General features: G+C 41.5%; 1 protein-coding gene and 1 pseudogene across 2 annotated transcripts in view; both read right to left on the bottom strand.

The window, feature by feature from the left end:
* The window catches only part of Frmd5 (FERM domain containing 5), a 232,723-nt gene that overhangs the window by 150,577 nt on the left and 66,849 nt on the right, over window positions 1–15,297 (bottom strand). The window lies entirely within an intron of this gene.
* On the bottom strand, window positions 1,004–14,451 carry LOC105980910 (annotated as a pseudogene).

The raw sequence follows: 15,297 nt of genomic DNA, 5'->3' as shown, positions 1-15,297 counted from the left end.
TGCCCAGTTCACACAGTTCTCTCTGCAGAGGTTGTCTTTTTCATAGCAATTCACTTAAGTTCATTCCATTTCTGAGCAAGTCCATTATTGTCAGTTTTCTCATTCTGTGACACATGTACGTTTGCATCCAGTACTTCCTTTGTTGGAAAAGCATGACTATTTGCTTGTTCAGCACATCTGGCTGGAGCCATTTACAAGTCTTCCTTAAGGTCTATAATTGATTTCATATATTCGGATGTAAACTCCTGTCTCTTTTTCTATCACTTCATAATCAAGGGAAAAAATCTTCCTTTGGTGACTCATCAGGTTTTTCAGCACATGAGAGTAACTATTCCAGAAAGGAGGTATGACGTTTCTTAATAAATTTTGTTCATGTAGCTACTTCCTGTTTTATTGCAGCTGTTCTTGACAGATTTGAATTTCTGTTTCTCAAATGCTTATCTTTGTTGGTGCCTTTACCATCTTCCCCTTTTAAGTTATATTCCAATTTTGACAATTTTTCTCATTTGGAGCAAAATTTATTTTTGTCATGAATATTCGGTGCCTGTGGATGATGTCTGAGGCAATCATTAAGTATGTCCTTAGAATCTACATGTTCACCTGGGCATATCTTCTGTTCATTCAAAGTGACTACCAAAGCTTGAGGACTGGTGTGAGGCATTGGGCCTTCACCCTCACTACATCCAACTTTGGGAATTACTTGGGAGTGTTCACCTTGGAGATGATAATAAGGAATATTTGGCACTGAGATTGGTCCTCTGCCACTTAAATGCCTCTCAATTAGCCCTGGTAAAACCTATTATTGTGACAGAACTATTAAGTAGCTTAGCCTTTTTGGTCATCAAATTACCTCTGACAGCCAAAAATCCAGTGGCTGGGCTCTCTGCTTTTAGGGAACTTGTGATATATCCACTGAGGGCATATGAAGCTTAACATCTTGGGATGAATTGCTGCTGGCACCTAGAAGTCCAATGAGTTGACCTGCTACTTTTGGCAGGTTAACTTAAGAGTTTAAGTTGTGATTTTTGTGCTTGAGGTGTTCTTGTTTTGTGTCTTTTGATATTGGAATAGTTCCCACAGCCTGGATTTCAACAGTTGTGGCCTCAACCAACTGGGGGCTCTCAATTTCTTGCATGCTCTTGATGAGCAAGGTGGCCTTGCACTGTCTTCGTTCTTTGGCTGTAGAATGATAATTAGCTTTGAATTTAGCACAGTTGTCCATGAATGGGCAACTCCTTCCTTTAGGCCCCTTGTTTGTGTTTGACGTGGCCTGGCTCAGTTTAGCATCCTCTTGCTGTCCACTTACCCCTGGCGGCAGGAAGTTCGGCAACTTTTCTGGGTCTCAAGTTGGATATCAAGCAGAGTCTTGATATCCTCTGCTTTTTTGGGTCTCAAGGCAGATCAGAGTCTTGGTGACTTCTGCTTTGTTGGGGGTGGACAACTTAGTGACCTCTGCTTTTGGGGGGCTCAAGTTGAATGGCACATTCTTGGTGACATTTGAGGACTCATTTCCCTTACATGGTTTAATCTCTTTGCCTGCTGAACATTCGTCAAGGGCCCTGTCTTCAACTAACGGGGTGCTGGAGGTGTGTTGCACACTCTTGGTACTTGAGGCAGCCCAGTGTAATTTCTCTTCTGCAATAGCAGACGGCTCTGGCAGACAACTGGGGGATTAAACGTCTAAAGCTGAGAGCCTTTGGGGGCTCTTAGTAACATGCCATTCTAATTGAATGAGGTGGTTCTGTAGGGTTTAACCTCTGTTGCCACTTTAGATTTGGCAGCCTTGAGTACAGTAGGTTGGCCCTGTAGGATTTTGAGTTGTAAGTTGATTAATAATGCCATTGTAGGTCACTGAGGTAGCTCTGCCCATGTATCCCTTCTTCAAGGCAGATAGATGACCCCAGTAGGTATCTGTTTGGGGACTCTATCTTTGATTATTTGAGGGCATTCAGTGGATAATTGTTGCTATGAGTTGTCAAGGAGGGTCTGAAACTGATGACTTCTAGGGCGTGGGTGTGGTAACTGTACAGAAGAGGATATCTAAGGCTGGCAGAAGGGTCTAGATAAACTGGAAGGTGGGGTGTTGTTGGGCAGTTGGAGGCTGCAGACTTTGGAAGTCTTGTCATCAATTCCACTTCCATCCTCCAAAATGCTTCAGATCCTAGCCTCGATCAGTTAAGGTTTTCTTCTGCACCCTCAGTGCAAGGTACAGCTGAGCACCCTGGACTTAAAAGAATGAGGCATATGAAGAGCTGTAGAGGAGACTGCAGGGCAAGCACACAGGTTTTCCAGGAAGAGTTACCAAAGAAATACTTCTTGTGTTCTTACCATGTTCCAAGTTCTGGAATTTGACAAAGTTCCTACTTTCTTCAAGTTTGTCTCCCTTTTAGTGAGGGAGAGAAAACTGCTTCCTCCAAGATGACTTTTAACTTGTCAAGTAATCCAAAAAGAGTGTCCAGATATACAATTAAGAGAAGTAACTGACATGAGTAGGTCCTCATGAAGTTCCTCTACCTGCTCTTCACCACATGGGCATTTTTTTTTTGGGGGGGGCGGTTTCAGTCGTGGGGCCTGAACTCAGCCTGGGCGCTGTCCCTCAGCTCTTCAGCTCAAGGCCAGCGCTCTATCACTTGAGCCACAGCGCCACTTCTGGCTTTTTTTCTTTTTGCTTATGTGTTGCTGAGGAATCGAACCCAGGGCCTCATGCATGCAAGCACTCTTCCACTGAGCCACCTTCCCAGCCTGACGTGGGCATTTTTATCCCTGATGATCTGCAGGAGATAAGAGATTTGCTGGAACATATGCAGAAAACACTCAACTTAAATAGGCACACAGGACTTGGACATGAGTTCAGTGATGCTGGGCATGGTCAGCATTCCCAGCCGGCTGCACCCCAATCCAAGTTCTTGTTACTATCATTCACTGCTTCCATCTTTTTGGCTCAGATGTCACAGCCAAAGCAAGGAAGGATGGTGTGATGGTGGCAGACTGCAGAACTCAACTAAAGAGAGGGACCAAACACACTTTCTCCTGAAGTTGGGGATGGTGGTGGGGTGGCAGCAGCACCGAATACAGCCTGCACTTGGTCCAATTGCAATTTCTGCAGCTCCTACTTTGGAATCATTCAGAGGTCCTCATGAGGACAAGCAAGTTCTTCTGAGGTTGTCCTTCAGTGTGTTCAGCACAAGGCTCTGGATCAATCCAAGATATAGATTATTCTATCTTTCTATCACAGCACCTGGGATTTCAGTTTTAGGAATGTCTAAGATTCTGTAAAAAGCACTTGAAGCCACTTTTCCAGCTCATTCTTATTCTAGATGCTACAAGTCTCCAATTAAAGTGTCAGCATGCATATTCTCCAACATCTTCATGGGAATCCTTCCATAATTATTTCTAGCTAGAAGTTTCCTGGCATTCTCTGCAGTAGCTGCATTGCTCTAAGTTCCATCCTGTCTGTGCTATGTCTTATTTTCTTATTTTTGTGCCAGTACTAGGGCTTGAACTCAGGGCTTACTCACTGTCCATCAGCTTTTTTGCTCAAGGCTGTTGCTCTACCACTAGAGCCACAGCTCTACTTCTAGCATTTTGCCAGAAAACTGGTGATAAGAGTGTCACAGACTTTCCTGCCTGAGCTGGCTTCAAACCACAATCCTCAGATCTCAGCCTCCTAAGTAGCTAGGATTACAGGAATGAGCCAGTGGCACCCAGCTAAAAAGTGCTATATTTTAATTCTTCTACCTCCTTTGCTTTGAATTTTTCAAAGATCTCTGACATTCATGACTACTGAATTATTTTCATTGCTAAAAGCTAAGAAATACGCAGTCTGAGAAAATCACAATTTGAGACTACCTTACACAACCAGCTTAGGGACCTTGTACAAAGAGCACTGTAACTATGGAAACACTTAGCAATAGAGTTACAACGTAAATCAAAGAACCTGTTCTATTATTCAAGTACCAGGCATTCCAGATCAATTTATAGCAATGTATGCTATTAATAATTATCTTCTATTTAATTTGTCAAACATGATTTTCTCTCTCAATGAGATATTTAGGAAATCCTTAACTATTTTGTTCTCAGGACAAGAAAATGATAAATTAAGTTTACCTAAATAATAAAGTGTACCTGACTGGTGCTCTTAAATTCTTTTAATACTTTCATGAAATAAATATATATAATCAGGCTTATTGGCACTTGGCATATGTTCATAATATTTACTTCATATATACTTCATGTATATAGATATATACATAAATGTGTGCATGTAAATATACATGTGTCTACATATTTATGGTTGTTTATTCAAGCATGATTATCCATGCTTTAAGGTTAGAAAATATAAATAACTTGTACATCTTCTTTTCAACAGGGTCTAACAAAGTATCTATGACGTTACTCCTTGTGAAATCTTTCCTGACAAATCTGGCTAGACACTGTGGTAAACTAGAAATTCGGGGACTGGGGGGAAGGTAAGACACACATGATTTTTACCTTACTCATCTCTTTCATCAGGCCAAGTTCATCTAACAAATCTCAAATGTACTGACAAATAGTTCTATGAAAAATTATTAAGTAGTACATTGAAATGCACTCTTTAAAAAGCATCAGTAAAATTATTGCATCTATTACCATGACCCAGTGATTCACTGAGCATGGCTCACTAGACCTCGAGGGAGCTAGCTACCACTCCACACCCAACAAAATAAATATAGTTTACCAGCAGATTGGGTAATTTTTTCCAGATTATCCAAGGATAAGACTCGCCAGGAGTACTTGTAAATATACAGATTCCCAGGAGCTCACCTCAGACCTACTGAGTCAGGATCTCTAAGAAATAGACCTAGGATTATACGGGTAACTAAACAAGGATTCAGTTTCCATTTATTGACTTTGGGAATGACCCTGATTTTCCTATCTAAAAGGGAGTTCCTGTCAGCTGGTGATGGATAAGACTTTCGTTCACTGTACCTCTTTTCTCCCTGATTTGCATTTTGTCACTTTCATTCAATTTTCTAGCTATCTTCAAATGTACTTACCACAGCAAAACTCTAGGCTTTTCTGGCGTTCAGAAACCACACTCCCTCCTAGAACAGCCAAGAAAAAACCTAATAACAAAGGAACTGCCTGACTTCTCTCAGTCCTTGCCTTAGGGTCTCCAATTTCCTACTACAAAGGCATTACTGACTGATATTGGCTGGCCTTGATGGTCCACCTCAATCTGAAACAGACTTCCAGGAAGACTGACCTACACATGATCTAGAAGCATGAGACTACATTATGTCCACCATTTCAAATCAGGGAGATGATTTTGTTTGCCAATGCAGAGCTTTTTACTGTTTAAACATTTTAAAATAATCCATTTGATAGGCTAAAGTTAATTCCTCAGAATGTCCCAGAGGAAAAACAGATCTAGTCATATGGACTGTTGAAATAAAAAAAAAATTGCAGAAAAGAACTGCAAGAGGGCAATCCGTGCCAGTCCATTTTATAAGCCATAAATGAATTCTTAAGGTCAATGTGTGGATGGACTCTAAGATGTACTGCAGTTGTCACACAGGTCTGCTACTCCCAGGGAAACATCAGAAGCAAGCAAAGAGGCATGAGGAGGGAGGGCTGATGGTGAGTGACCCTTGTCATAGCTCATGCTGATGGTGTTCTAAACAACAAAGTGTGGTGCGTACTTTGGAAAATACACAAAGCATGACATTGATGCAACAGATGAAGCACAGAGTGGATGTCAGAAGGTATTAATAGATTTACTGATAACAGTTAATCAGATGACATAATGATGGAAATTCTACTGCTATTATCTGAGTTTATGGGATGTGCAGGACCCGTGTGTTTCTCTTGACAAATAAATGCTAGTGAGAGAGTAAAAAGTCCAGTGACACCACTTTGATTTCTGAAATAAACACATACTACCAATGGTTAAACTACTACTAGACTTGATGAGTGGGAAGAGAATAAACCTGAAGAGAGAAAAGAACGGATGCCGTTGGTTGGGCTGGGAAGGTGGCTCAGTAGTAGAGTGCTTTCCTTGCATGTATGAGGTCCTTGGTTCGATTCCTCAGCACCACATAAGCAGAAAAAGCTGCAAATGGCACTGTGGCTCAAGTGGTAGCCCTAGCCTTGAGCTGAAGAGCTGAGGGACAGCACCCAGGCCCAGCATTCATGCCCTGTTACCAACAACAACAACAAAAAAAGCCTTTGGTAATACCTTACTTTTCTTCTATGAATGTGCTTTTGAAAGACTTTGGGTAAGCAGTCTAAGCCATAAGATTTACTGGTACAGACTTGAACAGCACTAGAATGACAGTTATGAAAGTGTCCAAGTCAGGTAGACAAAACAAGAAACATCCATCAGCCTGACACTTGTACTAACCTTGGAAGAAGTAAAAGGTGCTACCAAAACAGATTATAGGGAGAAAAGAATGCAGCCCAGAGGGAGGCTGTGACTTCAGCACTGTAGAGTGAGATAATACTCAATGATGTGTGTACATACAAAGATCCACAGCAGAATTATCTATTTATGGCCTGGAGACACTGGTAACTTGTCTGATGTGTGCAAACACCTTCTGTGGGCAGAAGGACTGCTGCTGTGTGCCCAGATGGGAATACGGACAAATTATGTTTACCCAACTTCAAATCAACAATGCCAAAATATTCCTCCCAAACAAATGATTTCACTTGTCCCTATTTTCCTCCAACTCTAGTCTAACAAACTGTTTGGTACAAGTATTTGACTTTTCAAAAATTTGTATGCAATCATAGCAAATGTTAAGTGAGTCTTTCTGTAGCTCCAGAAGCTCCAGAAAGGCTTTTGAATGACATGTGTACTGCATGCTAATGTAAAATGTCATCTAAAGAGTCCAGCAGAAAGGACCTGCAGCAGCAGAGACATGGCCTGACCCTGTGCTATGTGTAGCCAGGAAAGAAATGCCATAATTCCAAAAGTTCAGTCACACATTTTCTCTCCCTCCCTCCCTCCCTTCCTCCTTCCTTCTCCCTCCCTCCCTCTCTCTCTCTCTCTCTCTCTCTCACACACACACACACACACGCACACACTCACACATACACACACAACCTGAGCTTCAATGCTACAACAGCTATACCACTTGTAGTCACTTGATTCTTCACTGAAAAGAAAGCATAGTCTATACACAACAGGGGGAAAAGCAATTAAGAAGTAGTTTCAACCAAAACCTTGGATCTCCCTCTCCACCCACAGAATTAGGCAACTAGGAACCTTCACCACTAATGTGCAGTTTCCTTATCAATAGTCATTTTGATACTCTGGCACCTCCTAAAGAGACCCTGTCACATCTGTGACTCAAAGGAGACTTTGCATGTCATTGTCTGCATTCATTTATCCAATTCCTTTAAATATCATGTATTAAAACAATTAGATACATCACGAGGTGGGGTGGGATGTGCCTATCATCCCAACTACTCCAGAGGTTGAGTAAGGCAGAAAGATTGCTTAAACCCAGGAGTTTGAGACCAGTCTGGGCAATATAGCAAGATCCTATGAAAGAGGAATGAGGAGGAAGAAAAAGAGAAGGCGATATGCCTTAGGTATAATTAGACAAAGTCACCTTTTCTCAAGTCAACTATTTTCTACTTACAATAAAGATGCTTGTTTTTCAAATGAAGAGCAGTTCACTCCTCTTCATCTCTTAGAAACACTTATCAGGAAAGTAGTTAAATATTCCAAATATGACATTGTCCTTCAGGCTTCTGAGATTAAGTACAGTACCATCAGAAACTGTTTGTATTGGGTATTCTGTGGTTTCTTCATGGAAGCCAGTCACCCCCACACATCAATACCTCCCTCGTGTCAATATGTTGTTTCTAGTAACTTCTGGTAAGTTTGCAGCGATTTTAATGCTCAAACTAGTTTGAGAGGGCAGGGAAGGTAGCTTGGTGGTACAGAACTTGATTAGTACAAGCAAGACTCTGAGTTTGAGTCCTAGCATGGGATGCAGGGGGAGGGAGGGAAGAGGAGGAGGCTAGGAAATTAATGTGTTCACAACCAGTAAAATGCATAGCCATAACTCCCTATGCTGGGGTTACTCAAATTTTAACGTGCATATAAATCACCTTAGGTCTCATTAAAATACAGATACTGGAGATGATAAAATCCTAACAAGTTCCCAGGTGAGGCTGATGTTGCTGATCCACCGACCCCTACTTCCAGTAGCAAGGTCACCTACCATTATCTCTCTGGGGAAGTACAAAGTAATCATCGTCATACAAAAATTCCCATCATATAATCACAAAAGACAGATAGTCTTAAAAGAAAACATACAAAAATATGGAGAACATATGCATTTTTTCACTCCCGTAGAAATGGGGAAAAAAATGTAATTTGGAGACTCTTGGTCTCAATTTTGACTGACATCATCATCCTCAAAACTGGTTTGTCATCCTGAATCCCTCAAGAGGGATGGAGATGGTTTGTTACCAAGACTCATCAGTATCCAAGATACAAAAGCAGCATCTTTCATAGTCTACTTGTAAGGACCAGAGACAGGCCAGTTCCAGAGTGGTTTAGGCTTGCTAAGGAGGTAGCAGGTGGTCCTAAGACTATATTAAAAACGCATCTAAACAAACCTGAGTTCTCAAGAGTTTCATGACCTCTAAAAAGATAATCCTGTCAGAGTTTAACCAAACTTTTTTTTCTTTTTGGTTGTGGGCTTGAACTCTGGGCTTGGGCGCTGTCCTTCAGCCTGGGCACTATCTCTAAGCTGGGTTTTGCTCAAGGCTAGTGCTCTACCACTTGAGCCACAGCGCTGGTTTCCTAGTAGTTTATTGGAGATAAGAGTCTCACAGACTTTCCTGCTCAGGCTGGCTTTGAACCACAATCCTCAGATCTCAGCCCCCTGAGCAGCTAGGATTACAGGCGTGAGCCACCAGCATCCAGCTCCAAACTATTCTTTTTTTTGGTTAGGAGCGGGGGGGGGGGGGGTCAGTCATGGGGCCTGAACTCTGGGCCTGGGCACTGTCCCTCAGCTCTTCAGCTCAAGGCGAGCGCTCTACCACTTGAGCCACAGCACCACTTCCAGCTTTTTTCTTTTTGCTTATGTGGTGCTGAGGAATCGAACCCAGGGCCTCAGGCACGCAAGGCAAGCACTCTACCACTGAGCCACCTTCCCAGCCCAAACTATTCTTATTAAGCAATTTAAACTTGGTCTGGCCACAGAAGGAATCCAACAGGAGAGCATATTCAATGTAGTTCATGTTAAAAGGTGGCACACAAAAGGGCAAAGTTTCAACTATACCACTAGAGCTGAAATCTAGTTATCGTGAGACTCTCCTCAGTCACAGTTTGCATCCCAAACACCCACAATATCACCTAGCAGCAAAGGGGATCCACAGAATTTGATATCATTAAGAGCACATCAAATCAGGCAGGTGTCGATGGCTCACACATGTAATCCTAGCTATCCAGGAGGCTGAGATATGAGGATTGAGGTTTGAGGCCAGCCTAGGCAGGAAAGTGCAGGAGACTCTTATCATCAAAAAAACAAAGCTGGAAGTGAAGCTGTGGCTCAAGTGGTAGAACACTACCCATGAGCAAAAACCAGCTGAGAGACAGTGCCCAGGCTCTGAGTTCAAGCCCTAGGACCGGCATACATACAAAAAGTATATTAAACCACTTACAACTGTACTAGGTCACCAAGAAGCACAAACTATTAATATATATATACTTCCTTCTAGAACAACAATTTTTAAAAACACAATAAAACAAGCTTTTGACAAATTGTTCCTCTGAACTAAAAAACACTTCTACATTAGTCATCTTAGCGACATCACACTGGACACAATCTTCCCCTCTTTTGTGGGGTATTGGGAAATGATCCCAGGACCTTGCTCATAAAGAATGTTGTTCTACCCCCAAGCCATACCCTCAGTCTTCCAGGCTCTCTTATAACAATGGAAGCAACAATAATCAATGAGACATGGTGAGAGAATGTGGCATCTCAGCTCCTAAGGCACCTGTGAACCACTGACTTCTAAACACAGGATTGTTTTCCTCCTCCTGAAGAATTTGCTATATAGAATGAATCCTGGTTTTCTGGGTTGTTTTCACTCTTTAGACTACAGAGCCTAGGGAAGAGCAATAGCTCCTGCAGCTAGAAATGAGTTAGTCCTTCCAACCTTGCAGTGCCAAGCTGGAGAGGTGGCCAGGCAGCTCATCAGAGGATTCTGAGGGGCTTCTCATGAAAAGGTAGCACAAAACAGTCTGAGGACAGAAGGTGGTGTCTGCACTCAAACTCAAGTAAAAGTATTAGATGATATGTGCTTTTCCCCAAGTGTAGAAACAATGGAGTATCTTAGACAATGTAAAACGCCACCAATACTATAACCCCATTAACTAACCTACTTATTATGCATTTCTTGTTGCTAATTCCTTTGAGTGCCTCTGGATTCTCACTTCCTGTGAAGGTGGAAATAGACTGATAGTGAGAAATGGTACGCCAGCTTCTTCTTCATACTATAAAGAATGAAAATAAACATAGTTATGCCCAGCGTGTGGCTAAACAAAAAAGAGAGGAAGGAGTACTGTTGTTATTTCAGAAATAGACGCATTCCAGGTCTTGGGGCATCTAAATTATATTTCACAAATTACTATTAATAATTTGTTCCCTAGGGAATACTGCCTGTAATAAAAGGAAAGGTAATCATAGCATCCAAGAATGGGCCAGAACCGAATGCATCAGAAACACTTGAGTGTTTTTTGGTTTGGTTTGGTTTTAAATGCAGATCTTGAGCCTACCTCAAGAGAAATTTGAAAGGGGTCCAGAAATTCTATTTTAAACCCTCAGTGAGTTGGAGCTGTCTATAATCTGGAATCCCTGGTTTAAGGAACCACAAAGCTGAAAAAAACAACAAAATCCAAAAAAAACCAAAACTTCACTGCTGACTTGTTGAAAGCCTCATGGTTGTTTTTTTATTTTTTGCTGGTCCCGGGTCTTGAACTCAGGACCTGGATACTGTCCCTGGGCTTCTCTGGGCTTAAGGCTAGTGCTCTACTACTTGAGACACAGTACCACTTTCAGCTTTTTTCTGAGTAGTTTATTGCAGATAAGACTCTCACAGACTTTCCTGCCAGGACTGGCTTTGAACCATGATCCTCAGATCTCAGCCTCCTGAATAACTAGGATTATAGGCATGAACCACCAATGCCTGGCTCATGATTGATTTTTATGGCAACTATATCTTACTCAAAAGCAGGAGTGGTCTACTTGGCAGCACTATCCATTCTTTCCAGGTTTATCTTCAACCTCTTGGGCACATCTAAATTCTTGGATCATAGGGCCTAAACTCAAACAAGATGGAGCTGATCATGAACCTTGAGAGAATAATCCAGTTAAGAGAATGAGAATATGTAGTACATTGCAAAAAAATGAAGATGGACCAGTTGAAAGGTAAGAAGCTTGCACACTGCACTATGAAAAAGTATAGTCAAATCCAGTGAGATCTAAGAGTTCAAGTCAAAGGAAAAGAGTGTTCTGTAAATGAACACAGGGACTCCTGCTTTCTAGGATCTACCATTTGAGCCACAATGAAGCCCAGACTGCAAGTTTGTCATGAAAGGAGGTCGTCAATATTTAAGAATGTATTTCTGGTCATTAAAAGAAAAGAAATAAGAAAGAAGTTGAAACAAGGAATAGAAGGGGAACAGAAAAAAGAAAATTGGCCCAATTTGGAATTATAGTGTTTGGGGGCTCCTGAAAAAGGCTTCTATCTGCACACAAACAGCCTTCCATTCTGCCCTGCCCAATAAAAAAGAATTCAAAAGGTTTCCCAGTCCACAGACTATCCACCCCATGAGCCAAATGGATGGTGGGAGTTGGTATTTACTATCCCCACTGGGGAGCACTTAAGAAGCAACAGGACTAGGAAACTAGCTGTGCTCTCAGCTGTCCACTGTGCATCTCTGAGCGAACAAATCAGAAAAACTCAGCTGCAACTTAGGCTTTGAGGAATGGAGACATAACCAGAATGAAGAAAGAAATGGATAAAAGGCAGAGACATCTGTAGAACAAAAATGCCTTCCCTATACTTGTAGGCTAGAGTACCAGGAAAGGGGAAAAAATGAATTCCAACAGTCAAGGTTGGAAGCTTTCTCTTTGTTGTCCAGAAAAAGAAAACCATAGCTAACACAAGCAGTCACACATGGTCAAGCAAGAAGAGTAACTTCTTTGTGCCTCATACATTGCATGCATTGTCGTCAGGCCAGCTGCCCTATATAATAACAACCTTGGATATTGAGCCAGAGAGGGTGTCCACCTGACTTGTGAGCAATTATAGGGCTGGTCTCCAAGACCTTGAGGTCACTATAGAAGGAACTCAGCCAGAGTCCAAAATTTGTTCAGGAAGGGAGAAACAGTAATTCACTATCAATGAAATGAGATACAGGGATTTTTAATTTGTGTGTGGGGGGGAATCATTCTATTCAGATTATGAAGTAGTTTTATGGAATATCTTTTCTTGTTATTGATTTTATATCTCCTGGCCCAGTACAAACCTACTTATGGAAACAACCTCACTACAGGAGACAAAGTCCTGTGAGTATCAACCCATTGAGACCGACATGGGCTTCTATCTGTGTATGAAGTAGATTACTATTCAGGGGTGCTGGAATTTATGCAACCAACACCCTCCTTACTCTTAACTAGGATTCCATCACAGAAGGAGAATTTCTATATGGGGGCGGGGGAGGAAAATAGCAGGAAGAAAATATTGTCCATTAAGTCCCATGGGATGGGAGCTACTCATTTGTTCATGTCATCCCTATTTTACAGATGAAGACATGGAGGTGCTAGCATCTTGTCTGCATGTCAGTGCCACTTATAAAGTCATGTACAAGGTCCCTGGGACCCAAAGCATCAGGGAGCCAGGCATTAGAGGAGTCTTGAATCCTGGAAAGGCTGACACAGGATATTGGTGATTCAATCAAGGGTTTCATACTTAGGAACGGACAGGTCAAACTTTCATTCCAAATCCTATGCTTTTTAAATTTTAACACCTATTAGTTGTACTAAGGATATCCATTATGATATTTTGATATATTTATACTATGCCTCCTGGTCAAATTCATCCCTTTTATCTCTTTCCTCTCCTTCCCCCATGGAATACGTTTGATTAGACATACTGTGCAATGCAGACTTTGGCCTTCTACCTCCCTGCACACCATTGACACGTTTTCAAACATATCAGTTTCCAAGTTGTTATAAGTTGGGATGTAAATCAAATAGTTCTATTTATATAACTCACATGCCATATGATTCATCCATTTATATGTATATATGTGTATATACATATATACTATGTATACATATATACGTTGAGTATATATGTGTGTGTGTTATGTAACTTTTGCCACAATTTTAGAACATTTGCAAATCATCTGCAAAAGAAATCTCCTTATTCCTCAGCATTCATTCCCCATCTCCAAAGTCCTCCCCTAGCTCTAGACAACCAACCACTAACTTATTTTGCCTTCATGAGTTTGCCTATAAATGGCAATACAATAATCTTGTGTGACTGGTGTATTAAACATGTTTTCAAGCTCACCCATGTTGGGACATCTATATTTTTATTGCTAGGTAATATCTGACTTTATAAGTATTTTGTATCTTATTCATTTCTAATTAGAATGAATAAATTGATGCTTATTTGTATCTGGTCCCCTTTTGGGCTATTATGAATAATGTTGCTCAGTCGTTTTTTCCCCCCCTAGTCCTGAACTCAGGGCCTGGATTGAGCTTCTTTGCTTAAGGCTAACACTTTACCACTTGAGCCACAGCACCACTTCTGCTTCTTGGTAGTTAACTGAAGTGATGAGTCCTTAGACTCAGTCTCCTGAGTAGCTAGGATTATAGGCATGAGCCACCAGCGCCTGGCAATTCTGACAGATCTTTTAAAATCAGTATCATATATAGTAGTAAAATAGGACTATCAAATTATTCCAAAACATTTGGTGCTTCTTTTTTTGTGGTAGAGAAATTTGATGACTCTTTATTGCTTTTGGGGGGTGTAGGGCAGGTCCACTTTCTCTTCATCACCATAGGCTTCTGGCTGCGCAGGATGACACTAGCTCTGCGGATGGCAGCCACGCGCAGATCAGGATGGTACTTGTTCTTGCAGATCATGTGCCTGCTATCAGCTGCTGAGGGTGGCCCATGCATTCTTGTTGAGGGTGATGCGCACATAAGATGCAGTTGGCTTCTGCTGACCAGCTCCCTGTTTCACGACCACCACAACCCCTTTGCCTTGGGCGACGGGCTCCACTTCCACAGTCTTGACAGCAGATCAGCCCCTTGTACTGGAAGGAATTGCAGGCCTTCAGGTTATTGGTCTTGGTGCTATGAGTCTGCTTGTTCCTCTTGATGAGGAACTGCAGGATTTCCTCATGACCATCCATGGCAGATGCAAGGACATGTCTGTAGCTCCTTGCAACATGGCAGCCGGAGACAGGAAGAGCCAAAATTTCTCATAAGCAAATGTGTTCATTGCAAGAAACTATCAGATATGAATGGCTCCCCCAAAATATGGAGGTATGCTAACAAGATATTTTGTCATTTATTAGTGAGTTGAGGATTGAAAGATTTAGGACTCATGTTTCCACTACTTATTGCTATTCTCCCTTTCCCGATCCTACTGCTTTTAGCTCTATCAGTACAAATTTTCAGTTTAACCTTTAAAAAAAAGTATAGAATTACTTTTTATGCTCATTCGCTTTAACAAGAAAACCCACTCAGTGGTAGAGTGCTTGCCTTGCATACATGAGGCCCTGAGTTCGATTCCTCAGCACCACATAAGCAAAAAGAAAAAAGCCAGAAGTGGCGCTGTGACTCAAGTTGTAGAGTGCTAGCCTTGAGCTGAAGAGCTGAGGGACAGCGCCCAGGCCCGGGGTTCAGGCCCCACAACTGGACCCCCCCCCAAAAAAAAACCAGCATTATTATTAACCCTTAGAACTAAATGGATGGAGAATATTTATTACACAATTCCTTCTACTAAACTTTACTTGTTTGAAAACTATAGTTAAATTGTTTCATACAAAAATACAGCTAAATATTTTTCTAAGAGGAGACAGACTTACAAAAATCAATTAAGAGCAACATGAAACTATGCTAAAGAGTTTATTTTCCCATCTATTATTTTTTTCAAAGTATCATAGAGCCTATCAGGAGTATAAGAGGAACTAAGGTCTATAATCATACATTTAAAGGCACATAACCATGATTCAGCATGCTGTCAACACAAAGCAGGGAATACTATAAGGTT

The sequence above is a fragment of the Dipodomys ordii genome, unplaced genomic scaffold (assembly GCF_000151885.1).
Source record: "Dipodomys ordii isolate 6190 unplaced genomic scaffold, Dord_2.0 Scaffold11, whole genome shotgun sequence".
Lineage (NCBI taxonomy): Eukaryota > Metazoa > Chordata > Mammalia > Rodentia > Heteromyidae > Dipodomys > Dipodomys ordii.
This window is presented reverse-complemented; position numbering and strand designations above follow the sequence as displayed.